Source organism: Phascolarctos cinereus, unplaced genomic scaffold (genome assembly GCF_003287225.1).
Source record: "Phascolarctos cinereus isolate Bilbo 61053 unplaced genomic scaffold, phaCin_HiC Scaffold_9;HRSCAF=440, whole genome shotgun sequence".
NCBI lineage: Eukaryota > Metazoa > Chordata > Mammalia > Diprotodontia > Phascolarctidae > Phascolarctos > Phascolarctos cinereus.
Genome location: NW_027556402.1, coordinates 146,342,084 through 146,357,980, shown reverse-complemented (window position 1 = coordinate 146,357,980; position 15,897 = coordinate 146,342,084).

Below are 15,897 nucleotides of genomic sequence, written 5' to 3'. Positions count from 1 at the left end.
ACCTGTGAGCCTTTAAGTTTTTGCTCTGTTCACTTTGGGGATACTGAAGCCAAATCTCAGTATCTTGAAGGGTCATTATCTGCCTTTGGAGAAACAGTGTTTAGGAATGGGCTCTTAGAATGGTGAAACTTGGTGAGAAGCAGATCCATGGAAGTCACTGCAACCATTTAGACACTTGGCAATGCTTCTTATCTTAAGGCAGCTAGAGTCAGGAAGACCTGAGTTCAAATCTAGTCTCAGAGGCTAACTGTGTGACCCTGGGTAAGTCATTTAACTTCTGTTTATCTCACTTTCCTCATCTGTAAGATGGGAGTGATAATAACACCTTCCTCCCAAGGTTGTTGTGAGGATCTAATGAGATAATATTGTAAAGTGTTTCCCACAGTGTCCAGTACATAGTGAATACTACATAAATGTTAGCTATTATTATCCTGATATACTGAAAGTATATTGAATTTGGAATCAAAAATCTTGGGCCTGACTCTTGCCTCAGTTTCTTCATCTGTCAAATGAGACTAATAACACCTTCATTACCAACTTCATACGACTTTGAAGAAAATACCCCTGTTAGTCTTCAGCATCATATAATGAGATTCATATAAATTGGACCTTCTACTCCATTCAACTAAACTTCTTCATAGGAATTTTCTTACGTTCCATTTCAGTAGGGTCATTCCTTATCATCTTCATGATCTTATAATACTTGGACTAGTAGATGAAGCAAACTTCCCGGCAGCCAGGACATTAGGAAAGAATTTTAGGTGACAAGAGTTCAGTCTTGGTCTTTTCTGCAGTTTCCAAAAGTACAACTGAAAAAGACATATAGGCATTGATTAGAGAAATGCAAATCAAAACAGCTCTGAGGTACCACATCACACCTATCAGATTGGCCAACATGACAAAACAGGAAGATGATAAACGTTGAAGAAGATGTGGGAATATTGGAACACTAATGTATTGTTGGTGGAGTTGTGAAATGATCCAACCATTTTGGAGAACAATTTGGAACTATGCCCCAAAGGGCTATAAAAATGTGCATACCCTTTGACCCAGCAATAGCACTTCTAGGGCTATATCCCAAAAAGATCATACAAATGGGAAAAGGACCCACATGTACAAAAATATTCATAGCAGCTCTTTTTGTGGTGGCAAAGAATTGGAAATTGAGAGGATGCCCATCAATTGGGGAATGGCTGAGCAAGTTGTGGTATATGAATGTAATGGAATACTATTGTGCTATAAGAAATGATGAACAGGCTGACTTCAGAAAAACCTGGAAAGACTGGTATGGTCTGATGTTGAGTGAAGTGAGCAGAAACAAGAGAATGTTGTACACAATAATACCCACATTGCATGATGACTAATATTGATAAACTTAACCCTTCTCAGCAATACAAGGATCTAAAACATTTCCAGAGGCCTCATGATGTAAAATGCTATCCACATCCAAAGAAAGAACTATGGAAGTTGAACCACTATCTTTTCTTTTTCTCTTCTGTTGAGTTTTGTTTCCTCTTTCTGATGGTTCCTCCTATTGGTTTTAATTTTTACTTACAACTTCACTAATGTGAAAATATGTTTAATAGGAATGTAAATGTATAGCCTATATCAGATTGTGTGCCATCTTGGGGAGGGTGGTAGGGAGGAAGGGGGAGAAAAATTTTAAACTCAAAAGCATATGGAAGTGATTGTTGATAAATCAAAATAAATTAATAAAAAAATAGAAAAAAAAGACATATGGGGAGGTAGAACCAAGATGGCAGAGGAGAGGCAATAACCCAGGTAAACTTTCCTCCAATTCCCCTACAAACTTTGAAATAATGCCTCAAATCAAATTTTGGAGAGGTAGAGCCAACAAAAGGTCAGAGTGGGATGTTTTTCCAGCCTAAGACAACTTAGAAGGTCAGCAGGAGGGGTCTGTGACACCAAGGTGAGGGCTGCCCCAGAGGTACATGTGATGGCAGCACTAACAACTGGCATTGAAGGCTGTTTGACAGCATCAGCAGCAGAAGCTTCAGGAGTTCTCAGCTCAGAGGCAGTAAGGTGGTCAAGACAACTGGCCAGAAAGAGATTACAGGGAACCCTTTGCTGGTACTGGGTGCAGGACCTGACACTAATTGGTAACTCTATTGCCCATACACAGTTCTGGGTCACATTTCCAGGATGGAGAGGAGAGTTTGTGGTCAGTCACAAGGAAGAAGGGGCCCTGGGCACAGTTTCAAGGCAGCGAGGTGTTAGCACTTGCTGCTACAGTAGAGCAGGGAACCCTGTCATAGTTCCAGGGCCAAGAGGAGCACTAGTGCTTGCAGCTTCAGGGGAACAGGTATCCTTCCAGTTAAAGATTAGAGCATAGACCAGGAGAGGAGTAATCATGCCTCTCCACAGATCATACTATCTTGTAAACATGGAAAACTTGCAGAACTAGGTCTGAAAACAGCAGCACAAAAAAGCCTGAAGCTTGGGATGGCACCTCTCCATCCCCAGGTAAATAGAGCCCAATTCTAACATAAAGTTCAAAGTCAAGAAATAAGCTGGAAACATGAGCAAATTACAACAACAAAAACTTGACCATAAAAAGCAACTATGGTAGCAGACATACTCAGAAAAAGATAACAATGTGAAAACAACTACAAAGTCTCAAAGAAAAATGTTAATGGAACCCAAGCCCAACAAGAATTCCTGGAAAAGTTAAAAAAAGATAAGAGTCATAGAGGGGAAAAAATGGGGAAAGAAATTAGTGATGCAAGAAAATTATGAAAAGAGAATTAACAACTTGGTAAAAGAAGGCACCAAAAAAAATACTGAAGAAAACAATGCCTTAAAAACTAGAATTGGCCTAATGGCAAAAAAGAGTCAGAAAAATTCACTGAAGAAAAGAAACCCTTAAAAAGCAGAATTGGCCAAATGGAAGTAAACATACAAAATCTCACTGAAGAAAATAATTCCTTAAAAATTAAAATTAGGCAAGTGATAGATAATGACTTCATAAGACATCAAAGTAAAAAAAAATAGAAGAAAATATAAAATATCTCATCAGAAAAACAACTAACCCAGAAAATAGATTAAGGAGAGATAATTTTAAAATTATTGGACTACCTGAAAGCCATGATCAATAAAAGAGTCTAGATGTCATATTTCAAGAAATTATAAAGGGGAACTGCCCTGATATCTTAGATTGAGTGGGTAAAATAGAAATTGAAAGAATCCACTGATCACCTTCTGAAAGAGATCCTAAAATGACCCAGAATCTTATAGCCACATCTAAGAACTCCCAGAAAGAGGGCCTCATATGTACCAATTAGTGTATGAAGAGGTATCATAGAATAATAGGAAACAAGATTTAGATCTGGTAGGGGTTGTAGAAGTGCTTTAATCCAAACCTCCCATTTTACAGATGAGAAAACTGAGGCCCAGAGAGCTGACTTACCCAAAATCACACAAAGAACAAATGGCAGAATTGAGGCAGCCAGCCAAATAGAGGGGGGGAAATCATCCTGGTCTTTGGCATTTGAAGAGCCAGATCCCCTTCTCCAAGATCTTTATGAAGATCTGTTAATATTTTATTTTCCCCCAGTCACATGTAAAGACAATTTTTAATATTCATTTTTTTAATTTGAATTCCAAATTTTCTCTCTCTCCCCTCCCTGAGACAGTAAGCAATTTGATATAGCTTATATGTGTTCAATCATGTAAAACATATTACCATATTGGTCATGATGTGAAAAAAGACACAGAGGCGGAGGAGGGGTGGGGTATGACAAGAAAAAAGTACAAAAAGTGAAAAATATTATCTTTTGGTCTGGATTCAGACTCCATTAGTTCTTTCTCTGAAAGTGGATAGTATTTTTCATCATGAGTATTTTGGAATTGTCTTGGATCATTGTATTGCTAAGAAGAGCTAAGTCATTCACAGTTTATCACTGTACAGTTATTATGGTTAACATGTTCTCCTAGTTCTGCTCACTTCACTTTGCATCAGAAGAACTATTTTTTACTATTTTATTTTTTCCCAATTACATGTAAAAACAATTTTAACATTCTTTTTTTCCCTAAATTTTGAGTTCCAAATTCTCTCCCTCCACCCCTCATTGAGAAGGCAAGCAGTTTGATATAGATTATACATGTGTAATCATGCAAAACACATTTGCATATGTCATTCTATGAAAGAAAACACAGACAAAAAAAAGAAAAAAGAAAGAAAGTAAAGAAAAAGTATCTTTGATTTGCATTCAGGCTGTACCAGTTCCTTCTCTGGAGATAGATAGCACCTTTCATCATAAGTCCTACAGAATTATCTTGGATCATTGTATTGCTGAGAATAGCTAAGTTATTCATAGTAGATCATCATATAATATTGCTGTCATTGTGTACAATGTTCTCCTGCTTCTGCTCATTTCACTTTGCATCAAGAACTATTTTTTTAAAATGCCAACTAGGAACTCCTGAAGCAGCCTGGCCTCAATATTATACAAGTGGTACCAGTTAATTTCACTCTTGACAGGGATCAGAATGCTTCCCTGTGACCAAGAACCACCGAGAAAAAAGTGTCCAGAGTGACAGGCAGCTCCAGAGTGGGTCCAAATAGAGAGCAACCTGCAACTACTGAGCTACGACTTGGAAATCTGAAGAAGTTTCTTTGACCAAATGACCAGCTCTGGTAAACAGCTGCTAGAAAAGCTCCCCAAGGAATATCGTCCCCATAAAGTACAGTGCTTCAGGAAAGAGCCTCTTAGGCTGAGTGAGAGCACAGTGGAGACAAACTGGAATTCCAAAACAATAACTCGGAAGTGAAAAGTTCTTACAAATCAAAGATGGCCAGTTTCTTGCTTCCTGACTTCCATAGCAACCCCCCCCCTTCCCTTTTATGTTGGGAGCTCTTTGCTTCTGACACAAAAGAATATCAGGCACCCTGAACAGATAATGTTGGAAGTTGCCCAATTCTCTGATCTTATGCAGCTCCCAGAGTATGTCCTCATGCATAGGAGGACAAGTCTTTGCATGACAGTAAAGTCTTTGCCACTGTGACAATGATAAGGCAAAAGGAGTCCCAGAGGTTGAGTCTGAAAGCACCTTGAAGTCAAGTACAGTCAATCCTCAACATTCAAGTTTAACTTTTGTGACTTCAAGAATTTGGGTGATTTCATTAGTAACCTCATTTTTACTTTTGTATTAGCAACCCTGAACATTTGTGTCTATGCACAGTAGAGAAAAAAAAGAGGGGTGTGATGCGCACAAGTTTATGTCCAGAAAAAGGAAGAAAATATTTGTAAAAGTGTTCAAGAATTTGCTCCAGAAAGTGCCAAAGTAACCTTCCTAGTGCAATGAGGGAACTGAAAAAAATGGGAAAGCAGCTCAGTTTGTGGATAAATGAGATGGTGGTCACCCCACCCACTGCTGGGTTCTAAGGCAGCAGAGGGAGTGCCCTGCCTAACGCCTTATTTCCCATAGGTTCAATACATCAGCATATGCATTTTTGACTTTCATATCATTTTCTAGGAACATCCCATCTGTGAAAAGTTGAGGATTGACTGTATCTCAATCTAGTCATGAAAGTCTAGACCAGGTCAGGCCGAAATCTCTTTGAGCATGGAATATGGATCATCTAATAAAAAAAAAAATAAGCATCAGAGCCAATGTCCATACTAAGTCCAGTCTTCACTGGAGTTTTAAAAACACAACAGGATGCTTTACTTTCCATGTTTGAACAAATATTGTCACCCAGAAATGGTCCTGCAAGTCACTGCTTCTGTGTCAGTGAATCCAACAGATAATTGGGAGCTGTCCAGACACCTTTTTACCATTTTCATTTTGTCTCTCATTTTTGTCTCTCACCCCAAAGTCTCTGCTAGTCAACATTCTGCCCTGCCTTTATTTTGCATAGGTTGTTTAAATGAACATAGTGACAATGTTTGTGCCCAGTTACTAATGAGATATTGCTGGGTGAGAGCTCAAAGAATCCAGGCCTGCCGAAGGTCTGGTAATAAATATGGGGGAAGACCTGGCAGGAGACATAAAAGCATGACAAATCATCAAGTAAGTTTATTGGCTTGTACATTTTATTGTGCAATAACATCCCAGCTTCTAGTTTCAGATGTCAGCAGCTGGTGACAAGGCTACTGATTGATGAGTGAGGACGATGACCACGGGCACCATGGCAGAGACCTTTAATGAAGTACAATGGTTTTACCCTGGACAGCTTCAGGATGCCAGGAGGAAAGTGGATGAAAGTATTTGCATAGCCAAGAACTTGAAATAAATGAGTGTCTAGTGACTGAGGAATGGCTAAGTAAACTGTAATACACACACACACACACACACACACACATTAATATAATGGAATATTCTTATGTAGTAAGAAAGGCTAAATGTAAGGAATTCATAGAAACATGGGAAGACTTGAAAGAACTGATGTAGAGTGAAATGAGTAGAAAGAAGAACATTATGCCTAGTAACTCCAGAACTTAAATTAAAAGTTAAAAATTAAATTAAATTAAAAATTAAAAGAACATGAAAAGCAAACCAAGCTTTGAATACTCTTAATAATCAATACTGTTCCTAAAGAACAGATCATGAAACATAGAGAGTATTATTAATTGGAAACAGAAGATCTGGATTTGCACACCATAGATGCTACTTACTCTGTGTGTGACCTTGGGTCTCAGTTTCTTCATCATCAAAAGAGGCAGATTGGATTGTATCAGGGTTTCTTAACCTTTTTGTGTATCATGGACCCCTTTGGCAATGTGATGAAGCCTATGGACTCCTTCTCAGAATAATGTTTTTACACACATAAAATAAAATACACGAGACTACAAAGAAAATCAATTATATTGAAGTATGGTTACCAGAACTTTTTTAAACTTTTTTAAAATTTATATATATATATATTATATATATATATATATATATATAAAATTTTAATTTAATTTAATTTTAAAATGCACAAACCACAGGTAAAGAACCCTAGACTAGCTAATTTTTAAGGTCTTTTTTGGCTGTGAATCTGTGATACTACCATCCTTTTTACAGAAACAGGACTTTCTAAATGAGGCTTTTCCTGATCTGCATAGTTGTTGGTGCCTCCACCCTGTCCCAGATATGATTTTGTCTTTACTTTGAATATATTTTATATCTATTTACAAAGAATATAAGCATCTAGAGGGCAAGGACTGTTTTACTTTTGTCTTTGTATATTTAGAGCCTAACGTGGTATTCACAACAAGGGAGACCCTTAATAAATGCTTGATGGTTGATCAGTTGGTTAATTGGTTTATACAAAACATACAGGGGCAGCTAGATGGCACAGTGGATAGAGCACCAGCCCTGGAGTCAGGAGGACCTGAGTTCAAATACAGCCTCACTAGCTGTGTGACTCTGGGCAAGTCACTTAACCCCCAATTGTCTCATTAAAAAAAAGTTGTATACATTGTCAGATATATTCACCATGTAGGTTGGGTTTTTTTTTTAATCTGTTTTTCTCTGTTACAAGGGATTTTTCATTTCCCGGACACAGGCAAATCCAAAAATGACTATAATTAAAAAACAACAACAACAACAACAACATCATTAACACTTATTTTAAAAAGAAAGCAGTTGTCAACACAATGATCAATCATGATTGCAGAGGACTGATTATGAAGTACCTCCTGACAGAGAGGGGACAGACTAATATTCAGAACAAGACACATATTTTTGGACATGACCAATATGGGGATTTATTTTACTTGACTATGCTTAATTGTTATAAGGGTCTTGTTTTTTCTTTGTTTCTCCCATGGTTTGAAGTGCGGGGAGAAATACTTGTTAATTTTTAAAATAAAATTTAATTTAAAAAAAGGAATTAGCTCATGACCTCTGGCAAAAACAGGAGAGCCTAACAAAGGTTGAATCTAGGAAATCCCTCACAGCTAAGCAAAACTAGTGAATACATTTTAGACAATTCAAAGTCTTATGACTTAGAGGGCCACTAGGTGGCACAGTGGATAGAGTGACAGGCCTGGAGTGAAGAGGGCCTGAGTTCGAATGTGACCTCAGACACTAGCTCTGTGACCCTGAGCAAGTCACTTGACCTTGTCTCAGTTTCCTCATCTATAAAATGAGCTGGAGAAGAAAATGGCAAAGCACTCCAATATCTTTGCCAAGAAAACCCCAAACGGGGCCATGAAGCATTAGACACGACTGAACAACAAAAATTATATGAAACAGAATGAGAGATGGGGCAACTAAGAGCAAAGGAAGAATTCCAGAATTTTCGTGAATTCCTTTGCCCCTCTCTTTTTTCTTAACCTCACTAATTCTATTTTTTTTTGTTTTATCTCTTAGGGTGCTAAAGGGTAATTCCTGGTGATGGTGGCAGTAATAGAAGTAGTCATAGTAGCAGCAAGGATAATAGTAGTAATAGTAGACCTGCAGATCTGTAGTCAGGAAGACCTGAGTTCAGATATGCCTTGAAACACTAGCTTTGCTGCCCTACGTAAAATCGCTTAACCACTCTCAGCCTCAACTTTCTTATCTGTAAATAGAGGTAATAATAATATCTACTTCCCAGGGTTGTTGTGAGAATAAATGAAACAATATTTATAAAGTGCTTTGCAAACCTGAAAGTGCTATCTAAATGCTATTTATTATTATTATTATTATTATTATTATTATTATTATTATTATTTATTATAGTACAGGACCCTAAATATGAACAGACTTTCTAATACCCTTGGAAAGAATTTGTCCTACTTACAAAGTGGAAAGTCTACATCATCTATTTGTTGTATAGAAGTACTCAAGAGGAGGTTTTGTCAGGAAAAATAGACCATCCATAACCTTTAATTTCACACAAGATCCACAACCAGCTTCTCTTCTTATAGCCTCTGAATTATCCTCCCAGACTCTAGTCTTCCCTCCCTCAATTCATCGTTCACAGAGCTGCCAAATTGATATTCTTAAAACTCAGATATGACCATGTCCCTCCAGCCCCGACCCCCGCCACTGAACAATCCCAAGGGGCTCCCTATTGCCTCTGCCTGGCATATAAAGCCTTTTGCAGTCTGGCTCTCATTTCCCTTTCCAGGCACCATATTATTCTCCTTCATTCACTATTTGTTCCAGTCAGACTGGCCTGGTGGCTCTTTCCTACACATGATATCCCATTTCCTTTCTAGATTACCTTTGCCCAAGGGGTCCCCCACATGTGGAATGAGCGCCATCCTCTTTGTAGAATCTCCTGCTCAAAGGCCACCACCTCCATGATACCTCTCTCGGTCCCCCTTAAAACCACCCCCTCCCTTGAAATCTATATTACTTAATAATTTACTTATCTATATGCACGTATCAGGGGCAGCTAGGTGGCTCAGTGGATAGAGTGCTGGGCCTGCAGTAATGAAGACCTGAGTTCAAATCAAGCTTCAGACACTTACTAGCTATGATCTTAGGCAAGTCACTTAAACCTGTTTGCCTCCATTTCCTCATCTATAAAATGAGCTGGAAAGGGAAATGGCAAACTACTTTAGTATCTTTGCCAAGAAAGCCCCAAAACTAAGAGTCAGATATGACTGAAATGACTAAATAACGACGACAAAAAATAAGTGCATCTACCCCTTCAAGAATGAAACTCCTTGAAGATGACTGATTTTAGTCATTATTCCACTAATGCCCTGAATGCACAGTGCCTTGCACATAGTAGGTGATTAATCAATATTTGTTTAATTGGATTAAATTGACTTTGGGATTGCCAGAACCAAATGCCAAGCCTTCACCTTCCAACCCTGGCTATCTGCTTCTCCAACCTGATAGTCTAGCTGAAAAGAAAGAAAAGTAGCTCAGGCAACATCAACATACATCCCAGGGATGAGGGACTTTTGCTAAGGGGTCACTCTGCATGCGACCCTGAAAAAGTTGACCAAGAGGGAACCTGGAGTATAGGGAGTGAAGAGGGGAGGGGGAGGGAAAATGGGGACACATGTGCCTGATACAATCTGCAAGTCCTTCCTTTAGGTGCCTGTCTTTCCCACACTTTCCCCCCTCTCTGTTGACTTTTAAGTTCAAAGTCAAGCTAGCAAATCTGTTTTGGCAGATGGAGAGCCCACTGCTAATGGCTCTGAGAGGGTCTTGGTGAGCCTCACACTGCTTTGCCTTGCTCAGAGAAAAAGGGATCCTGCTGTTTTCCAGGGACACTGGCTGCTTTGTGCTTCCCATTTATTTATCCAATACTGGAGTGCCGTGAGCTGGAACGTGGAAAACCTTTCCGAATACAGAGAGCTCCGAGCCAGGAAGGATTCTGATGGGGGCCACAAATCAGCAGATGCCTTTGGCAGATTCAATATTCCCATGGCAAGGCCAACTAAACAGTCATTACATTTTATAGGTGCCTGCTTTGGTTTTATTCCTCTTCCTCGATCTATCAGCAGGGCCCCATGAGCGGTAAAACTATTGCAGGTCCAACAGAAGTGGGCCTGGGGCCCAGCCCTACTGGCTTGAATGTGGAGGGAGTCCCTTTAAGGAGAAATATGGTAACTGGCTGGCCTGCAATTGCGTTTCCTGGATGAACCCCTGGGATGCTGCATTTGGGATACTATTAGCAGCCATGTGGCAGCCATGCCCTGCTGGGACTGCTGATGATTGAAATGTGTTCAAACAGTGGTCAGGGGAGAGGTGTGAGGATGAAAAGGAAAGAGATAAGTCTTCCATCAAAATGCCTTTGTTTCACTTAAATATCTCTCCAGATAGGATGTCAGGCACAATTTAACGACTCCAATGAGGGAGTAGTTTTAGGTTCTGTTCCCAGTTTTCCTTGTAGTTGAACACTCTGAACTGGCTCTTTTCCCTTGGATATTTCATACCCCGAGTCTATCTCCAATTACAATAAATGAGCTGTTATAGATGGGAACAGTCTGGTGGACTGGCTAGAACCCCAAACAGGAAGTCAAGATCTGGGTGCAAACACCACTTCTAACTCTCACTAGCTGTGGGACCTTGAGCAAGTCCCTTTCCCTCATCGATCCTCAGTTTCCTCATCTGTAAAGAAAAAAAGGGGGGTATATGATAAAAATAAATAAATATAATACCTGTAAGGTCCTAAGGTCTTAAGGTGAGGTTCACATGAAATAACCTATAAAATGCTTTATAGACCTTAACATGATATGTCTATGCCAACCACTCCCATCAAAAGGCTCTCGAGTGTTATACATTGCAAGGTATTATGAGCTTAAAAATGCTTTAAGGGAAAACAAATTTTCCAGTGCCTAAAGTAACTTTAGAGTCTAACATTTCATTGTCTGGATAGTTTTCTTTCCTTTTGAAAGGACAGCAGTATTTCTTATGATTTGTAAATGTCTGTTGCTTCCAATGAGATAATTACTTTTAAAGCAAGAAAGCCATTCTGGGGGCAGCTAGGTGGCGCAGTGGATAGAGCACCAGCCCTGGATTCAGGAGGACCTGAGTTCAAATCCGTCCTCAGACACATAGCACTTACTAGCTGTGTGACCCTGGGCAAGTCACTTAACCCCATTGCCTAGCAAAAAAAAAAAAAAGAGAAAAGAAAGCCATTCTGCATCTGTACTCTCTAGCCAAATAAAACTCATTCATCGAAAACTCTCAAATGCCAAATAAACATCATTGTATTTAATAGCTTTGACAGTACTACTATAAGGGCGGCCCTTCATAATGTCACCATTGGATGTCCAGAACGGTATCAGTGCCAAGAAACACTACATATATATGCGTATACATATATATTTGTGCCAAGAAACATTACATATATATGTATATACATATATATTTGCTTTTTGGTGAGGCAATTGGGGTTAAGTGACTTGCCCAGGGTCACACAGCTAGTAGGTGGCAAATGTCTGAGGCCGCATTTGAACTCAGGTCCTCCTGACTCCAAGGCTGGATCTCTACCCACTGCACCACCGAGCTGTCCCCCATTTTATATATATATAAATTTTATATTTTATATAAATACATACAATAATATATACATATATATATTTTAAGTGGGGATTTGAACACCTGCATGACCTACTTCACAGCAGCATAAGGTGCTGGATTCAAAGTCAGGAATATCTGCTTTCAAATGTCATCTGTGTCATCGAGCCTCTGCAAAATGGGAATAATAATGTCAGTGGTGCCCACCTCATTGGATTATTGTGACACTCAAGTGACAACGTACTTAAAGTACTTTGCCAACTTGAAGGTGCCCTATAAACTAAGTAAGAATAAAAATAGCTTGTGTTTATTAGCCATCATGGTGCAGGAGAAAGAGCATAGGACCTGGAATCAGAAAACCAGCATTCACATTTAGTTCTTATGCTCACCATCTCTGTGACAATGTGAATGTTGCCTAATTTCTCTCAGCACATTTCTTCACTTGTAAAATGGAGAAAATGATAATTTGGGCTACCCTTTTTCATAGGGTTGCTGTGAGGAAAGCCTTCAAGTGTTAATACAGGCTGTCCCAAAAGTCTCAATTCAGTAAGCTTTAATAGTTTATGCTACTAAATGCTGATGATTTAATATCCTAACACTTCACTAAGACTTTTGGGACACTCTGTGTAAATGTGAATTGTCGTTATGAATACAGCGGTGTGGTATGGATGTGTAAGAAGTAGCTGGCTTCAGGCTGAGTCTATATAATGTCAAATATCTTCCCCCACAAAAAAAAATTTGAAAAATTAAGTGTCAGTAATACAGGTATTTTATTGAATAGGCCTTGTGTGCTCAGCCTTGGACAGACTAAACTTGCTAGTCATTCAGTGACTAAATTTTTCACCTTTTAATACGATGTTTGAAGTTGTGTGGGTACAACTCAAAGCAAATGTTTTATTAAAAACACTTAACAGAAGAAAAACAACTCAATGGATTTGTTTTCTGACTTCCTTTTTCAATGAATATTTATCTTATCCTTATCCCTGGTACAGTGGAAAGAATCTTAGGTTTAGATTCAGCAGTTCTGGGTCTAAAAGCTGACTCTGCCACACATTTGCTACATGGCCTCACTTTCCTCATCTGTAAAATGAGGGTGGGTCTAGATGGTCTCTCAGGTTCCTTCTAGCTACAAAAGCTGTGATCCTAGGAACTTCAGTTTCTATCATTTGTCAAGAGTTTATTACTGAGGAATAGCCACTAATTTCTCCTGCATTGATGAGAGGAATCTAGAGACAGAGCTGAGGGAAACTTTAGAAATGGCAATGTGCACAGAAAGCATTTTCTGTGGGAAAGAACTTCAATGTGGACTGGTCCATTATCTGAACTTGATCGTACTTAGAATATAATTAGGTCCATTTCCATGGCTTAGACTAAACTATATTTAATTCTTGACCTTAAATCTTTCCTCTTTAACCAGAATGTAAACTTTTTGAAGACAGACACTCAATCCTACTTTTCCATTATCTGCAGTAGTAGCTTGACTTGATTCATATTTATTGATTGACTCATGGCCAGTATGACTCTTAAATCTTTCAGATATTAATATTTGAGCTGTATCCTAAAAGAGCTGAAAGGCCTCTGAACTTGCTTTTAGTGCTATTGATTTCCCTATCCTCCTCTAATCTTTATCATGAAACACACACACACACACACACACACACACACACACACACACACACACACATACATTCCTCCCAGAGCTTAGAAAGATGTCTCATTGCATGCTCTTTAAAGTCTTCCCTTTGACTTCAATTCTGTTGGGACCAACGGGTGACTTCAGACCACAGAGACCCGGCTTAGGCTTTTACTTCCCTTAGGGAGATTACATGACTGTAATCCAACCAAATGAGGTTGTTGGTTTTTCTTCCCTTGATACTCATAAAGGCTAGATTCCAAATAAACCTATATGACAAGTAAATGGTCTCTAGTTTGGGATAAAACTTTCCTAATTCAAATGAGCAAGGAAGAAAAAACAACTTTTTGGAGAATTCTACAGGAAAGAAATAATTTAAAATAATATTTTAGCCACAGGGCAATGAGGAAAGATTGTCATGTTGATTTTTTTGAAGTGATCTAATTATCAAAACACAATAAGTCTATAAATATTTCATGAGATTCTTAAACCAATGGAGGGACTATTTCTAGTATAGGAGCAGGAAAATGCCCCTTTTGTTACTAACAACATTTCTCATTCGATGCAAATGTCCAGTAATATACTTTATTCAAATACATAAGAAAGTCACTGACGTATATGTTCCCTCTAATAATGCAGCACTACATCACAAAAACTGAACTGATTATATTTGAACAGAAGTGTATTATTTTTAGATCCCTTCCTTTTTCATATGTTACATGAAGAATATGATTGGAGGCAGTACGATGTGGTGCATGGAATTCTGGACTGGGAGTCAGAAAAGCCCGACTTCAAATCCAGCTGTGTGACCGTGGACAAGTTACTTAATTTCTTTGAGGCTCAGTTTCATTATCTGCAAGATGGGAATAATAATCCTAGTAGTATCTAACTATCTGATACCGTTATTTTTGAGACTCATGTGAGATGTTGTGTGGAAAATACCGCATATTTTATTATTTATCAACAACGTGGGAAGGTTTCATCAAGTCACTAGGACGGAAGCAGTCTCTCAGATTTTTGGTGACCAATTGTGGATTGGAAATCTCCAACACGTGCAGTTTTTCCTCCAACATTCAATTTTCTCCTTAGGAATTCAAACTGAGAAGGGGGCGGGGATGGAGACTGCTCTCAAACAATCCAGCACACGCTCTGCTTTGTATCCATTTTAATGGATTGTACCAAGCAATCAATATTTAAGTGGTTTTTTAAAGGCAAGTTAGTTACTCTTTTTTGAGCGAAAATGTTTATTCATCAAAATCAGGATGTTTCATGGATGTTTAAACTGAGGAGACATCAGAGTCATGCAGAGGAGACCGCTGTAAATCCAGCTCGGGCTGATGTTTATTCAACCAGTTATTCCCTTTCTTACCTCAGATCCATTCTTTCCGAGAGAAGCCGCAAATACCCATAACGGCCAAAAGAGGGCACTGTTTGCCACCTCTTTTAAGCCCAGGCCCTAAGATTTGCCCTTTATTGCAGGGGAGGGGAGAACACCAGAGCTCACTTGGATTTCATAACACAGGAAATGGAACTTATGCGCTCTGGAGTAGATTAGATATCGAGCTCCCCAGTTACCACAAAATAGCAATGCATTTTAAAATGCCATGTTTCTTTAGAGGAAAGCCACAGACAAAGGGTTTTCTTTCCTTCCTTCCTTCCTTCCTTTTTCTTTCTTTCTTTCTTTCTTTCTTTCTTTCTTTCTTTCTTTCTTTCTTTCTTTCTTTCTTTCTTTCTTTCTTTCTTTCTTTCTTTCTTTCTTTCTTCCTTCCTTCCTTCCTTCCTTCCTTCCTTCCTTCCTTCCTTTCTCTTCCTCCATCTCTTTCTTTCTTTGTTTCTTTCACTCATCATTTTGGCTAAACCCTCCGGTAGGGGGGGTGGTGGAAGAAGTTTATAAGTTTAAAATTCTACTCTGTGTGTCCTCAGATTCCTTTACCAGCATGAGGAACCAGATTTTGCTCTTTGCTGTGTGGATAGTGATTCCAGAGACTCTGAAATGGGCCATAGAGATGACATAAAACTAGGCCCCAATAATCAGCAAGCACTGATTAAGTACCTTTTGTTTGCCAGGCACACTGATTGGGATGCAAAGACAAAAAGAAAAAAAGAAGAAAAGAAAGAAAGAAAGAAAGAAAGAAAGAAAGAAAGAAAAAAGAAAGAAAGAAAGAAAGAAAGAAAGAAAGAAAGAAAGAAAGAGAAACAGTCCCTTCTTTTAAAGAGTTTATATACATATCTAAATCTATACAAAGTGAAAACATAAATACAAGATAATTTGGGGTATGGGGGAAGCACTAGAAGCTGGAACTAAATCTTCTGTCCCGGCTGGGATCATAACAGACTTGACCTGA